At 39.3% G+C, this 17,585-nt stretch overlaps 1 protein-coding gene across 3 annotated transcripts in view; it reads left to right on the top strand.

Moving 5' to 3' along the window:
* Positions 1 to 17,585, top strand: part of SYT1 (synaptotagmin 1) — a 221,844-nt gene that overhangs the window by 59,882 nt on the left and 144,377 nt on the right. The window contains exons 1-2 of one of the 3 annotated variants that reach the window (XM_018572819.1): positions 6,847 to 6,857; positions 14,933 to 14,939. The exons of the other annotated variants lie outside the window; for them this stretch is intronic. The gene's annotated coding sequence lies outside the window, so the exon portion shown is untranslated. Of the gene's footprint in view, positions 1 to 6,846; positions 6,858 to 14,932; positions 14,940 to 17,585 lie in introns of those variants that run through there. 3 annotated transcript variants of the gene reach the window in all.

Genomic DNA, 17,585 nt, shown 5'->3' with positions numbered 1-17,585 from the left:
TAGATTCCTATTGGCTATTTTAATTTGCAATAGCCAATAGCAAACTAGCTATTGTACCCGCCCTCTGCTGCTGTCAATCAGTAGTGGGGACCTGATGGAGAACTGCAGCAATGGGTGGGTGCAGTGCTAGTTTGTATTGGCTATTGCAAATTGAAATAGCCAATAGGAATCTAGCAATGCATTCCTATGGCCGAAAGTTTTTTGTTTTTTTTTTCTATTCTGACATGGCTCTGTGTCAGAAGAAAAATAAAAAGCAGTGTTTCTCTACTTGGCGGCCGGGAACGGGACTAGCAGCCCTTCGGTTCTACTGAACCGAAGGGGTCCTGGGGCCGAAGCTAGCCGAAGGATCGGCCGAAGCTACGGCTAGATCCTTCGGCTGCTTCGTGAATAGACCTCTAATTAAATTGTACATACTTTATTTTAGACCTAGTGAAGTAATCTCTTGTCTTTGCATCTATGCATTACAGACAGATCATAACTGGTGGGAGGGTTCGGCCGGGTATTGTACATAGCTTTCTGACAAAACCACAGCATATAAAAATGCCTTGAAGGGTGGATGTCAGTATAGAGAAGTGGGCATTCCTAGGAAGGCTACATTTGCATGCAAACTGCCCCAAGTAATTCCCATGTGTGATGCTGAGCCTCCATGATTGAGAAAACTGAGCATATAAAAAAAGTGTAAAGGGCAGTAAGGCTAGGGAGGAAAGATGATCCTGGGTCAGGAAATTAGATATTCTCTGACTTGCTGCAGCTTTTACTGTACACTGTGAGAAGCTCACCTTTAGTACACGTGAAGAGCCTGTACAACTGTGCAAGACTGAAGGTAAGACTGCAGTTGAGCTTCAACATTAATTGTTATTGTCTATTTTCAACTAAACAATTAATAACATATTAATATGGTCTCTAGATGAGTAATTTTTCTCTTTTAATATAAAAGAAGGAGAAAAGTAATTTCCCTATTACAACATTTAGGCTATTTTCCCAGAAATACCCTAAATGTTGTAATATATATGGTGTTTTGTGTTTAATGAAAATAATAACTATCATGTCATTAAATTCTGTGGAAAAAGCAATTGAAAACGTACATAAGGTACATATGTGCATGCTGATATTTGAAGTTACACATTTTTTAAACACAAACAAAAATAATGATAGCTGTTGTTGGTAATGTCAATTTTATTAAACCACTTTCTTAACACATACAATGGTGCTAAAAACTTAATTTTACAGGTTTGTACTTTTAATTTGCTGGGGATTTTACAGATCATAAAAGTGCACTCAGTTCCAAATGCAACCTTTCCAATTGTGCTTGTGTTGCAAAATAGTCTGTAAAGCTTATTCAGTAATAGCTATCTAATCTTTTCAGACTCCTTGGCTTAATCCTAGTTTCTTTCCGTATCTGAGAACTAGGAATCAGAAGGTTAGGATGAGGGAAGAAAAAAACTTAAATCCCTGAGCATCCTAGCAAAGGTTTTTCAATATAAAATGTAAGGCATTTATAGGTAAATATACCATAATATTTTTGTGGTGGTTTTTTTTTTTTAACTTTTTTTGCCAAACAAAGTGGAATTTTTAACAGGCCAAAAATATAGTTGTTTAGAAATTATTTCTATCAAATGAATGGTGGCATTGCATTTTTATGAATAAATGTATGGTCTATGATTTTATAAATGATGGAAGTAGTTATAACATTTACATATAGTGCAGGAAAGAGTGAAGGAAAGATATATGGAACATGATTTTTCTTATTTTCTGTTTGCCCTTTGTTTTTAAAGCAGGGTTGCTATATTCCAAAAAATGCACCGTAAATATAATTAAATTTTCTTGTACATGAAGAAAGCACTGGTACTATATTGTCGATGCAAGAGTTATGGCTTAAAAAAACGGAATAAGTCCCAGGCTGCTTCACAACCTGGACCCACACCAAGAAATGTGGTGCACATTATTCCTCTGCCTTAACATTAATGTACGGAGGTCATTTTATAGGTGAAAGGATGATGTTGATACAGTGTATATGCTAACTATAAGCAGGAATGAAAGCCCTAGTTCCAGTCCCTGCCTGCTGTAAGCTATGCTCATGAGTTCAGCATTGTCCCATAAAATGGATGATGTCAACATAATCACACAATATGTTTTCAGTGTATGCAGTATACATGAACTATTAAAGAAGGTGGCAAATTAGTGAACAAATGAGAAGGCAACCTTGATAAGTGTGAAATAATATAACATTTACTTAACCTAAGGTTGCAGAATTTCTGTATTGGTGAGCCCCATTGCTACCCAGGTTTTGTTCTTGTGGTGATCTGGCTTGCTACAGGTACTAGGTTCTACAGCCTCTCAAGTTCCTGATTTCATTATTAAATCCAGGCCCGTCTTTAACACAGGGCAAAAGGGGCAGTTGCCCTGGGCCCAGTCATTGTTGTGGGGCCCAAAGCAGCTGCCCCTTGAGCCTGCACTGCTCGCTCCCTACCTGGAGATGCAGGATGTCAGTGTCCTGTCTCTTCTCCCCCTCACCTTCCTGGTTTTCCTGATCTCTCCAGAGATAAGACAGACAGCAGAGATCGGCAAATGGGACCTTTGTCTGCTCTGCCTAGCAACTGATGATGCTGATGGGCGAGCTGTCATAATTACGTACACCGGCCCGCCCATCACGTCATCAGTTGCTAGGCAGAGCAGACAAAAGTCCTGATCTCCCGATCTGCTGCCTGTCTGCAAGTAACAGCAGGGGGGGAGAGATTAAGTAAACCAAGAGGATGAGTGGGGAGAGCACGGGGATCACATGCTCAAAGACAGACTCTGATCCCCTTGCAGACATGCAGCAGAGATCAGAAGATCAGGACCTTTTTTTTTAATCAGCCCCCTGTCTGCCTAGCAACTGATGATGCAGATGGGCGGGCCGGCTGGTCTAGGCATTCATGATAGGCTCTGATCCCTGTGCTTTGGAGAGAGACAGAGCCACAGTGCCCTGCTCCTCCCACACTACTGGATACTACTCAGGGGACACATTTGCAAGTGACAGATCGGGTGTTTTATCAAAGTTTGTGACTATGTTGGAATATGTGACCAGTGACGTGGTCACACATTACAACGTAATCCCGCTCAGTTTGACAGCGATGGAATGTGTGACCGCCTATTTGGTCAAGCATTCCAACGCTTTGTCTGCTGTTCCAGGGCAGATCGGCATACTGCGCAAGTGCAGCAGAACCGATCATATCTGCCTAGAACAACCGATCGGTCTGAAATGTCACTTCTATCGGACTTTGTGAATGCCGCAGAGGGGGGTGATTCACAAACAAACAGTAACTGCAGGAGTGTGACAATCAGCCAGCACCGCAGATATATTTTTTATATATCTGCAGCGCTGGCTGATTGTCACACTCCTTAAATTACTGGGCCAATCATTTAAAACAAATATAAAATTAATACATTGATTTGGGGTGGAGAGAGAAACTGCATGGCAGTTAGCGGGCCTGACTTGGTGGGGGGGCCCAAGAAAATGTTTGCCCAGGGTCCAATCAATATCAAAGACGGCCCTGATTAAATCTTTGGTGGAGCACCTCATTATAAACCTTTTATCTCTTTCCTAACTTTATACATATATGTAGATGAAAAGGTAAACATAGTTTTTCTTTTAGTACTAAGTACCTTGTGAACTCCTGAACAACCATATTACGCTAATCCAGAAAAGAAACTTAAAGGACAAATGACACATTGTAAAAATTTAGAAACATTTTGCCTGGGTTCCTGGTCATGAAACATTTATATACATGTTACATCCCAGCTATGGGAAACTTACCTCATGTTTTATGGGCAGTGACTGCTAATGTTGGCCAAGGAAGTGAACTTCTAAAGTCTATGCATTCTAAAAAAAGAATCAGAATTCCATGTCAGCTAGAGTCTATAGAATTTGGAGTACAGCACTAAAGTATTTTGCACAACAGTATTTTTGTATTTAATGAGCAGCTTTGACTGGTGATGCTTTTGTACAGGCACTCAGATGATAGGAAGAAGATTTACAAGCAAAGTTAAAAATAACACTGTAAATTGACAGGTAGAGAAATAGAGCTATTTTCGCTGACAGCTTGTTCACTCAAAGTTTGATTTTTTTAACTTAAGTGGCAATAGTCATTGTACGGCTTTTGTTAAAATGCTGTGCAGTGCTGACAGGTATACCTACCTACTAATTATTAACTAAGTTATATAAGGGACAGTGTAGAACAGTGATTCCCAAAGATGCCAAGCAGTGGTGCAATATCTTCACATTTCTGGTGGAACACAGTGGGGTATATAGCATTGTGCATTTTCTCTGATGACATGCCTGCATGAAGATCTCAATGGCTTTAATTATGCTTGTTACTCCATGAAGGAAAGTTCACACTCTAGTGTCTGCTGTAAGATATTAGAGGGTGCATGAATAGCTTGGTCGTGTTTTGAGCTGTGGCAGCCATTTTGGAGAGACTGTCTCAGGGAGAGATGGAGCTTCTGCAGTTAATTCCATACGTGAAAAAAGGGTGTTCAACCACTGGAGGAATATAGGTATGGTTTTCTGCTTGTTTAAATAAAATTTGCACCAATCAGTCATTGCACAGGGTTACCAAAATGTTTAATTATATAGGGATATAGAGCCATTAGAACAATGGATCCAATAAATACTAGCTGTTTATTAAATTGTATAGGTAGTACTCTAACACTTTAAGGGACAGTTTTGCAAAATAACTGTTGTCTGACAAATACTAGTTAGGAATAAAGCAGCCACAGATACAAAAGTATGATTAGTTCACCACTAGTGATGGTGGCAAAAATAATTAGGTGAGTAATGCTTCCCTCTTTCTCTATCTACATTTGCCAGCTTTCTATGCAAAATTGTGCTGCTTTTTTTTTTTAAACAATCTCTTTTGATCACAACTTTCAAAGACTGGTTAGCTGTTCACAGCAGTTGGTAAATTTATTAAGAAGTTTGGCAATTTTAAAAGTATAAATGGTTACAGGTAATTGGTTGCTGTATCAAAATTCAAACCACCTGAAAGAGTTTTTCCCCTTGGAAACCTCAGTAAATAATAATTTTATTTTCCAAAATAAATAATATAAAACACCAGTTTCAACTAAAACAGAAAGGGTAACTAATTAAATCTCATCAAAACAAGGTAAAGAATGCAGCAAAATAAAAAGCAAAATAAAAAATTTTTTCTTTTGATACGTTAGTCTTCATTATCAAGCTTTATTGAAAAGGACTTGCAATGTCATAGTAAAAAAATATTATCATGTAAATGGAAGGCAAAGTTAAAAGCATCAAGGCACATTGTGGTTCCGTGAGTATAAAGGAATAATTAAAAATATGTTTTGCGAGGGAGAAAAGATATTTAAGAAGGGGAGTAAGAGAGGGGTAGACTGGGTAAGGGCCTCAAAGAGCTCAGGAGTTTAAAAATAGCAATAAAAATGAGAGATTGATCTAAACTATTTACTAAAATTAATTATACACATATAGTAGGTATACATGTAGTAATACCTTCTGATTTTCAGTCTGGGTGCCTTCTCTCTGACCTTCCTCTCTTCCGTCCACCCTGATCTTTTTTTCAAAATCCACATAATGCCTTGAACCTTTGTACTCTGCCAATGGTAATAATGTGCAGTATATTGTAAGTGTAAAAGAGATATTATTCAGGGAGGCATTTCATTGACAAGGTCAAATTTCTTGTTTTTTTATTCAGAAGAGAAGAATGGGCAAGACTTAGAGAGGGTGAAGGCACCAAGATGTTTTATCTCATGTTTCCAGTTATAAGATGAAAAGTAAATCTAATTGGTTGCTCCAGGCAACACTTTTTTTTTCTCAGACACTTGCATAAACAAGGCTTAAAGCATTTTATGTCTGGGACATGTGACTTGTTTATATGAACGACACTAAGCTCTATGGTGGAAGTGGAATATTGCTATACATTGTCTACTGGACAGCGCAGCCAGCCTGCATTTTACATCCACATGTTCAAATGCAGGTCACTGTGTTGAGCCTGCTGTATCCCACATAGTTCTTTCTTCTTAATATTGCAGACAGAACTTCATGATTGGAGGAATGGCAATTTAAATGATTTTGACAGGTCTCTCCACCTGCCACCGTTTTCTTTCTGGTTCATTTGAAGAATGATTGTTTAGTGCTCCACTTGCTTCTGGACAGCGAAGCAAGTGGACCACTAAACAATTGTAAACCACATCACTGTAAATGTAAATTTGCTTATAAATATATGTTTTTTGTATACCAGAAGTATAGCCACAGTAAAGACATCATACTTCTTTAAAAATGGAACCCATGTGTTTGATACTTTCTATTTAAAAGCACCACCAGAACACTTTAGGGATAATTTAATTAATGTCATTTTCACTCTTATTACATTATTTAACATCTAATCATGTGTAACTTCAACTTCAAGATTGGATTTCTTATGTGAACACCAACAACAAGAGTGAAAATTACACATACCATAACCTGAGACATACAGTTGACTTTTACCAATTTTGTCACATCCTTTGTCACATCCTTTGCATTCAGTAAAAAATGTCTCAATTGTGTAGCAAATAAAAGGATATTGTCGCACAGATCATATACATGTGCATACAGTATGTGCCATTCCTGCACACATATTGAAGATTTAGATTATTGTGAATGGGTCTGAAGAAACAAAACCCATTAATACCAGCAATCAACAGATACAGCTGATGTATGTGCCAATGAGAGAGAGGAGAGTTTTGACAATGGTAGATAAGCATACGTGCACAGGAAGAAGGGACCCTGTGAGGCCCCAAAATGTTGATATATATGTCTGTGTCACTGTTCTTGACAGTAAATTTATGAGACACAATTACATGTTTGGAGTACTGGTGACTTTGTATCCCTTGATCTTGTTTTTGACAAGGTGGCATCACAGGCTATCACTTGGAGCATCCACTTATTACTTGAAAGTCTAGTCAGAGATGCAGCTTTATATATCAACTTAATCTTTTGTAAATGTATCTGGAAAGTTTGAAAGGAAAATATATATTTGTCCTGCATAGCAACCAGTTAGATTGGTCTTTCATTCCGAAGCCTGCACTTGAAAAAGCAATGGTTGGAAAAGACTAGTTGCTATGAGCAAACTGGGCATATTCCCATTAGATTTTTTTTCCCATATGAAGCTTATTATGTTCGGCGAGTTTGGGAAAATGGAATTAACCCTACGAATCTTCCCCCTCACCACTGCTCTTCCCTGTCAGTTATCACTCCTTCTCCTCTGTGGTTTCCAGTGTAAAATGCATAGTCCATACATGGGATTGCAGCTCTGTGGTATGTATTTCAGAATTTGCACGCAAATGGTGAGGACTCATTGGTCAGCGCGGTCAGCTGACCACGCTGACCAAAGAGAAGCACTTTTGACCACACTAACCAATGAGTTCTCACCATTTGTGAGTCAATTTAGAAATATATACCACAGAGCTGCAATCCCGATTACAAATATTACTCCGGCAGCCAAGAATGGGAAGGAGTGATCATTGACAGGTAAGAACAGCAGGTGGAGGGTGGGGGGGTAGGTGGGAGTAATTCCATTTTCCAAAATTACATTCTTATAGGCGAAGAAAGAAGAGTGACAAAGAGATAAGCTCAACACTGTGCTGCTTTTTCTTTCCTTATCCATTCACACCCCTGGCTCAGAAAAAGTGGATTGAAAGAGGGCATTTAGTGGTGGAAAAAAAAGTACTGGCGGGGCACCAGATTGAAACTGAGGATTGCTGCTAACGTTGCTTTTTTAATTATATTTTTGGGTTTTTTTAAATTTTGTTATGTTTATTTTTGAATGGGGTGATGCTTTAAAATCCCAAATTTGTCATTGATCTCCTTGTAGATAATAAGTTGTATATTAATATCCAAACATTGTTCTTGAAATCCCCAGCATGATGTTATTTCTTTTTATATTGTGAGCTAAAGTGCAGATAATTGATGGATAAAGAGGCCTTTAGTGAAGAAAAGCAGTCATTTGCCAATTTAAGAGACCACAAGCCTTTCATGCTACATATAACACTTGAGCTGAAGAGGAAATATAATTATCCTGCAGCAGTAAGTGGCAGTTGGTCGGCAGATAGAACAACACCTTAAATTGTCTGCTTATCAAGTGAGATCTGGTAATCATAAATATACCTTCAAATTACCATATATTAGCATTGCAGGGATTGATTAAAGCACTTGAATGGGCATGATAGCATGCAGTAACAGCTAATCATTTCCTCCAGTGAGCCCCTATCAGTTTTATGAATCATCCACATGCTTTTTCTAAATGTGTGTGTTTGCTGACATAGATCACTATGGCAATGTAAAGAAATTGTTGGTGTATGAGCTATAGCAAGACACAAACCTGATATAACCCCATCATGCTTCAGCAGCAGCTCTGTGCATCTGTGTGATCTGCTCAGCAGTTGAAAGAAGCTGTATATTTTCACACTGCATGCATTCACAGTGCACTTGCTATTTTACCCAAAAAAGTACTGCACACAGATGCAAACTGATTCTAAAGTGTCATTGGATAATGAAAATGAAAACTGATAGGAATTTGTGGCAGTTCATTAGAAGTGTACTTAAGATAGCCTGTCATTAGTAAAATGAATGGATACACTCAATAGGCCTGCATATTTTACTATATTGTAACCTTTGCCACACAGTGCAATAAAGCCTCATGGAAACACAAGTATCCTGCTTACCAGTCTACACGTTTCCCCTGAAAGTTTTTTCTGGAGAAAATTTTTTGCTGTAACTGTTCTGCCTGTTCTACTGTATTCTACATAATCTATATTAAAATAAAAATTGAGCTGGGTGATACCCTTAGTTAAGGTCATTGCATGGGGAAAACCTGGAGATGCTAGAGCAGATTATTTACCACCAGCATTGCAAAGATGTTACAAAAGGCAATTAACCAACCTTGTAGCTGGAGGACATAGAATACAGTTATTATAAAGAGATCCACGTCCCTGGCTGCATACCATGCTAATGTTCCGCTGCCATCGGTATCCCAAACACAAAGCTGATAATTCATGCTTATTAACTGTACTCAGCAATACCTTGTCTCATTGCTAATACAATGATGGTACATTTTCCAATGTATAGAGGTCAACCTTTTCACAAATGTCGTGCCTGGAAATAAAGATCACTATTCATGGCACTAGTGGCTGTGTTGCTATGACCAACTGCACTTAACAAAATAGCCATACAGTCTAGCAATCATCTTTCTGATCAAGAGCATCAAAAATACACTCTTACACTACTAAGAAGGAAAATCTGTACAAGTGCCATGAACTACATACAGTACATGGTTAAATAGTATAGGAGGTAGCTGATTATCTTAGATTTATACTAATTGTCTTTTTGGCCCATGAATATGTTGTAATTGTAGTTTACTATTGCTGTAACTATAATTGATAGTCAAAGATGAAGTTTAGGTGAAGTTTTTATAAATATTTTCACTCAAGATTTACGCAGATTGTACCCAGGATTTACAAATTTTCCCAATGGAATCTAGTTCGAAAAATGTGCGAGTCCTAGATTAAATATTTGTAAATTTTGTTGAAAGAGATTTATAAATACACCCTTGGTATTCTGTATGCTAAATCAACTATACACTTTGGAACTGCAGAGAGAATAGCAAGAGCTGGCTTCCATTTAATGATTACTCTAAAAAAGTCATAACGGTCTTTAAGTCCAATCCCATCATGAGTTGGAGGTTGCTATAAATGTTTCTTTAAATTGCATTTGCTCTAGCAATTGAAAGATGGTACATTTTTGACAAAATTAAAATCCGCAATATGTTAAATAGTTGTCAACAGGACACACTCTCACTGGCACACAGTGTGTATCTATTCACGTTTTCCAGCAGATGGTAACTTGATTGCTCTATATGCCGTTATTTATGGCATTTGTGTTATAGCAATTAAACAGTGACAGAGTGCAATTAATAAACTTCTATTTGCATGCGAGTTATCGCATGATCACTGTGTGGTTCCTGTGCATCTGAGATTAAATCCATACTAGCAGTAACCCTGTGACTGTGCTGTAGACTAAATCAGTGAGTCACTGAAGTATGAGTTCAGAGGAGAAATATGGCATTTAAAAATAGGTATTTCGCAAGTGGCATTACTTTTTCAGAAACCTCTATTTTGAAAACCTAAATTTAATTGCATTAAGCTATAATTTACCGCATTATAACTGTCATTTATGAAATCATTGGGTATTAAACACTGTTTCTAACTGTCTATTTATTTTAGAAATACCTTAAAGTAGGTATTTCAATTAACCCTTGCAGTGAGGCTACCCCCGCAGTGCCAGGGTTAAGTGCTCGTTTTGGTCTAGGGACAAAAATAAATAAGATATGCTCACCTGATCCTTGGTCCCGACTGGCTCACACACTAGTCCCCACATCCTCTTCTTACCCAGGCTCTCGCAGTCTAAGGACCTGTGACATCATCATTTTTAATGCAGGTCTATTAGATGTGAGGACACCAAGGAACATACCACGGTCAGAGTTGAGGAGGAGGGTGCTGGATCTTAGGCTAGTATGACCCATTTCCATAACACAAGACATAATTTGTGGAGTACGGTGCTTTGACTGAGGCAGTTCTTGTATACCAGGGGACCATGGGGAGCATCCCAAGAAGAATTAGTGGAAGCACTGTAATGGTTGATATGGACATTTCCTATTAGCTCCAAAGCTTTTGAAGATCAATGGGAGTGCCACAGTACTTGTTGCAGAGTTCAGAGATCAAGACCTATATGTTTATTAACTCCTAATCCAGGTGACATTTAAAGTTACTGGCAACATGTTTTGGGGAGTTATAACAGCCCACCTTCATCAGAGCTTTAATTGTAGAACTTGAAATATGCAAATGAATGGTACTTGAAATAGGTAGCTAGTTGATAAATATGTGCTTCAGGCTTGCCAAAGTGTATTTTATCAACTGGCTACTTATTTCCAGTACCTTTCATTTGTATAAGAGTCCTACCACTTAGTTCCACATAGCTCTGATAAAGGGGTGTCATAGCCCCCTGAAATGCATTGGCTATAAGTTTCCATGTCACCTCAGTTAAAGTTAATAAATATACTTTGCTGCAATCTACAACAATTGGTGTGGCACTCTCATTGCTCTTTAAAAAAATAGGAGCCAATGAAAATGTCTACATCAACCAGACATCAACACGGGTACCCAAAGAAGTACTATCCCTCCCCACAGTTCAGAAAGGAAGAGACTCAGGACCAGCTGCATCATGTGACCACAGATTTAGCCAACTGATCAGATAAACAAAAACACCTTCCTCTTCTTTCCTTGGTTACTGTGGCATTGGGACTCAAGCGTGCAGATTTACTAAAGGCAAATATGCTGTTCACTTTGCAGTGGAATTTGCATTTTTGTAAGGGGATTTTCCCTTAGCTTAGTGAATGTGGTGAAAATTTGTGTTGCGAAAAATACCCATCCATGAGCAAAGGGCATAAATAGTCCCTTGCAATGTGAACAGCCTATTTGCCTTTAGTAAATCAACCTCACAACCTGGATATGAAGAAGGGCATTTGCTGTGAGATCTGCTTAGGTTATTTATTTTGTTTAAGTAGTAAACAGACTAGGATAAAATGATGCAGCCAATTTGGAGATATGTCTCCAGTGATGCAAACAGGAGATGATTGTAGTGTACAGTGTATTGCATCACATTTAAAAACACTAATGAGAAATAATAGCTTAGCATTCCCACAACAACGTAAGGATCTTGGAGAGCCAAACTTTAAGAAATTTATAGGACATCATTAGGTCAGCTTGAGTCATGCAGAATATGTCTTTAACATTAGATCCCAGAATTATGTCAGTTTGAATCCCAGTTGCCAGAATGATTAGTACAATGTTAAAATTTCAAGAACTGTATTTAAAATGCTAATCTCAAGACATATTTCTGACGGCTAACAACATTGTGAGCTGAAACTAATCTTTGTCTCTAAGATCCTCATGTTTGGTACATTAGTGCATGAACCATCTTGCATGTTCTAATTAATTTTACTAATCCCTTGGTTGCTAGTGAGTATATTGTGCTATATAAAGCCTGGGTATTATTCAAAGGAATAATTTAATTCCAAAAAATATGACCCACATAAGCAGTAACAACTGCACTGACTGACTGTAAAGTTTTTCTGTAGGTATGCCATGGTTTATTTATTAGGTTATTGTTTTGCATGTATTCTGTGGTAGCTGTGAATGCATAAATCCTACAAAAACTAAAATAAAAAAAATATTAACTACATAAAGTACATAGTACAACCAGTATACATGTTTATTTATTATTCCAAGGAGTCATGTAGAGGGATGTAATCCATACCAATAATCAATCAACAATCATTCAGTGGCATTTGACCCAAAATCACAGCATCTGTAGCAAAGTCCCAGTGCCGCGGAGGTCCAGGATTGCTCTTGTATTCCTTATGTAAACCTAATAACTGCAATCTTATACAGTATAATCTTTAACATGGTAATGTAATTTCAAAAGTAATTTTCAATGTTTTTTAAAACTGCAGCCGTTATTGGAATCCTACCTTGCTATCCTGCCATCATGGCCCTTGTTCAGTCACTTCCTGTGACCCGTCGGTCCTGTGGTCTATTTATTTTTTAAAGATAACTTTACTTTTAAAACACATTAACACTTGTAACATATTATGAACAACAAACAACATTACAAAGATAACATTTTTCCTCCAGCTTTTCTTTACTGGTACTTTGAAAGATGTCACCAGAGGCCAAGGCCAGTGTAAACTTTACTTTTTGCAAATGTTCTTTGCTCAGCAGTTCATGCATCAACACCCAAACCTAGTCCTTAAAAATATTTTTTAGGGGGGTATATTACATCTGTTAGCAACTTTGTATTTACAGTTCAAAAATGAACACCGTCAAAATAATTGAAGCTGACTGAAAACCCACATAAAGTAAGTCATAGCTTTGCAGAGAGTATCGCAGTGCATACATGAATGCTTTGTCCACTCTAGGTACTTTTTAATATATCAATCTCCAATTGCTCCTGTGCATTTCCTTTTTGTAAATAATGCTCAGGGTTTTCAATGCATGGGGGCATTTCTATGCTTTACACTCATGTTGTTATTGGTGAAACTGATCACAAATGGCTAAAAGAATGCAGCTCCTGCATAGGTTTAGCTAAAACCTTCTCATCACGCATTCCATGTAATTTAAATTGTATTTTAAACTTTGCAGCCAAATTGATGCATTTATCCCAATATTGGAATAACACTTAGGGGTCTATTCATGAAGCTGCCGAGGGCAGCCGAGTGAATGACCGATCTGAAGTGAAGTGAGCCGAACACTGTTCGGCTATTCACTTCAGGCTGGTAGGCTAATTTCAGCCGTACATCGGCTGAAATCAGCCGTACATCGGCTTGCTTCGTGTGGCTTCGGGTTTACCACCAAAAGAAAGCTATATCTGTCCCAAAAAAATGGTATGAAGTATCAGTACAGCGTTGCATGACGGAATAAACGTCAGTCAAAGTACCGCAGCGCTGAATACTGAAAAAATGGCCTGGCCAGGAAGGGGGTGAAACACCATGGTCTTCAAGTGGTTAAAGATCCCGAACAGCAGTGAGTGAATAGCCGAGCGGCATTCGGCTCGGCTGTTCTGCTCGGTCCCTCAGAGGTACCGAGCAGAACAGAAAAAGAATGAAAAAAGGAAAAAAAAAAATAAATCGATTGTGCGGAGCTAGCACTGACAGCTAGCTCCGCCCAATAGTTTCCTATTGTCTGGCGGCTCTGCTGCTGTCAAATAAAAAATAAAATAAAAAACGCTCCCGGCCGCCAAGGAGAGAAACACTGATGTGTCTTATTTTCTTTATTCTGACACGCAATGTCAGAATAGAAAAAAAAAAATTCCCATTGAAAAGCATTGGGACATTACTATTGGCTATTTCATAGTAACATAGTAACATAGTTACTTACATAGTTTACTATTGGCTATTGCAAATTGAAATTTGCTCCAAACAGCTATGTAACTATGTAAGTAACTATGTTACTATGTTACTATGAAATAGCCAATAGTAATGTCCCAATGCTTTTCAATGGGAATTTTTTTTTTTCTATTCTGACATTGCGTGTCAGAATAAAGAAAAAAAGACACAGCACTGTTTCTCTCCTTGTCGGCCAGGAGCAGGAGACTCCCGGGCCGCCAGGGAGAGTTAGCTGTTTGGAGATCACTGTCCCTGGTTAGCAGGTAACTAGGGACGCTGATGTCACTGCAAGTAGCCGGAGCCAGCCGTAAGATCACAGCTGGCTCTGCCCAGCTGTCAGAAGCAGGCTGTCGGCCGGCCGCTCGGCCAGCTTCGGCTTTCAGCACGGTTCAGCCGAGCCGAGGCATATGCGTTCGGCTCGGCTGAGCCACTCGGCCATGATCGGGAGCTGTACGGGCTATTGTGAATAGCCCGTACAGCACCCCTTCGGTTCTACTGAACCGAAGGGATCATGGGGCCAAAGCTAGCCAAAGGATCGGACGAAGCTACGGCCAGATCCTTCGGCAGCTTCGTGAATAGACCCCATAATTTATCTTTGTTACATTGCATAATTTAAAGTGATATTAAAGTAAAAAACATTGTAAGCTATTTCAAATGCTGATGGAACCACTAACAATGAATGCTGCTTCTTGATGTTTAAACGTTTCCTGCAAATTCAGCTGGTCTCCTGCGTGCTAGTCCTGATATTCTGTTATATAGTGACTCATTTCTCAAGCAGAGTGCTATGCAGTGGCCCTTGTGTGTGCTAGTAAGCTGTGTGTGTCTCCACAAACACACAGAAAGTCCATGGTCCCATCGCACTTCTGACCGCCAAATCCCTTTGAAAAGGGGGTGCTGCGGTAGTCAACGGGTGGCATCCGTTATAATCACAGGTAAAGATAAAAGGTAAAGATAAGGAATACAGGCACTCCAAATTCTATATAGTCTATTTATTGACGTGCAGCATAGTAAACAGCAACGAACGTTTCAGGGTCACAGAGGATTCCCTTCCTCAGGCAAAAGCATACTCATTGACGTGCAGCATGTTTACTATGAAGCACATCAATAAATAGACGTTTGCTTATGAATTTGGAGTGCTGGTCTCCACAAACACACAGACACAGCGAAACATGCTATTACCCTCCTCCCTGGCCCCCCCTCCTCCCTTCTCTAAGCTAATAGATAAACAGTTGGTGGAGTCCACTCTGTCCTGTGTAATCTTATACTGGACAGGAAGTTCAGGGAAGCTGAGCCGAGAGACTTGGAAGCAGCTGTGCAGAAACTTGATAATTGTTAGGCTGGGTTCACACCTAGCCGTATTGAATTCCGAGGGCTACTTGGCTGTATCCCAATGGAAACGCGCGACAAAAACGCCCCAAAGAAGCTCCTGTACTTCTTTGGGCGTAGGGCGTTTTGCAGCGCGTTCATACGGCCTGTAATACGCCCAGGTGTGAACCATACCCATAGGAAATAATGGGATTTCGGTGTTTGAGCGTTTTGCAGAGCGTTCAAACGCGCTACAAAACGCCCAGGTGTGAACCAGGCCTAAGTGTTTGGGCAAAAATGTAAAGCAGTGCTTTGCTGGGAAATGTATATTTGTTTGAGCTTGATTGAGAGTAAACATTTTTTAAATTACTTCTTACATTTCACCCTTTTTTGAAAACTTTAAAACTGAAATTTTCCTTCGCTATGTAGTGTTACAGGGGGGGTTGGGCAGTTATGGTTACCATAATTAATCTTGTTGATTCTGATCTGATTATCAGTTGTAAACTAGTGTAACAAAGACACTCGACTGTAGACAGGAGGTGCAAGTAAAATGCAGTTTTATTAAGGGCAAACACCAAACATCTCGTTCCATCCACAGGGTAGACATCCCATGTTGCACAAGACAGTTCCTAGCAGCAACATAAAGGACAGTCTTTTAGTTTCGCTCTGTAGCTTTCCACAGCTCCAAGAAACTCACGCTGCTCACCCCTCGTGACCCTCACTCAGGTCCTAGGGTCACCGACCTTCCCGATCTCTCCCAGCCTTCCCTGGCTGTTCCACGTGCACAGCACGCACATGAGTCTGCTGTGGCTCTGTGCCTCCTGCACCCACACACCTCTCACACACCTATGAGCACTGGGCTGGCTTCCTAATAAGGCTACTCTCAGCCACTTGATCAGCCCAAGCTGGTCATTGGTTACACCTGGCCCCAGGACTGGAGATCTCATCCCACCCAGAGTTCTAAGAGATCTCCAGAGCTCCAGATCCCAGCTACAATTAGGAAAACCTGGAAGGACCTGAAAAGCCAGGATCTTCCTTATAACATTGTTTACATTCTGGACCCTCTCAGCCCCTTTGGCTGAGAGTCCTGGGTGCCAATGTTGCCATACTACGCCGCGGCATTGCCATGCACTGCCACACTAGATCTGAACACTGCCCTTACAAAGTTAAAAATCTCAAGCTTGGGTTCTGCATTGTATGTCTGTCCCACTCCACTTTCATTTTGAAATTGTTCAGGGTAGCATGCATTCTGCATAAAGGCCTATTACAAAGAAATAACTAGAAAGGAAAGAAATATATAAAAAATATATGTTTAGGTATTTTGTTTGAATGGGAACACGTAGCAAACATATAGTGGGGTTTTCTCAATTTGACCATAAAGGTAGAACAAACTTTTAAGCACACAATAGAAAAACTGCATCTAGATGGGGCCCTGGTGTCTTCCTTATTGTCAATGCTCTCTGCAATTCTGCAATGATGTGACTCTTAACACTATTCAGTAAATACCTCATGCAATTTTAAAGACAGTGATATCGTCATTGGCCTGGGCCAATACAGTGTCTTCACGCATATCTGTGGACATCATCATGGACTATTTCAGAATAGCTAATGAGATAACAATTGCTAAGCCAAACTCAATTCCAATATATTATTTGCTTTGTACAAACAGAGGAAGAATTAGAATATGGGCATGTTCAGACCTGCAACAATGTGCTGCATTCCGTTGCTAACACATGCCCTATGGTGTAAACAAGCCCTATTTGTCATATTTTGATTGCTGTTTGTGTCACCATTGTGAAAATGTAATCTGGCTTTACTTAAAATGTTGGGATATTTTGTTGGTGGGGACAGAGACAGCAAGAAAAACACATTTAATTAGTTGATTGAGGAGTGCTTAGAACAACTGTCAGGTTTTTATTGCTCTAAGTGTCTTCTTTTCCTGGCATCCACTCATTTAATTTCTTGGTGTCACCAGGACAGGAAGCGAGAGAAGGAGAAATAATCCTATTGAGACAGCAATAAAAGCTTGACAGAAGTTTTAAAACTGAACAAAATTCTTTTTCTTGTGTTGGGCTTTAAAGAACCATTACAATCTAAGTAGCCATATAGCAGGTCCTTCTGGGAAATCTAAGTTCCTTGAAGTCCAAAACACATACTGAATGTTCGGTGTGGATATTGTAATAAACAATCAAGCAAACCCTGGTGCTGCCTTGAGTCCAAAAAATTTAAAACAACATATCAAAAAGCAGCTCACCAAAACACAGTCCTTGTGCCTGTAGCCATATC

This window comes from Nanorana parkeri, unplaced genomic scaffold, assembly GCF_000935625.1.
Source record: "Nanorana parkeri isolate BGI_ZX_2015 unplaced genomic scaffold, ASM93562v1 scaffold45, whole genome shotgun sequence".
NCBI lineage: Eukaryota > Metazoa > Chordata > Amphibia > Anura > Dicroglossidae > Nanorana > Nanorana parkeri.
This window is presented reverse-complemented; position numbering and strand designations above follow the sequence as displayed.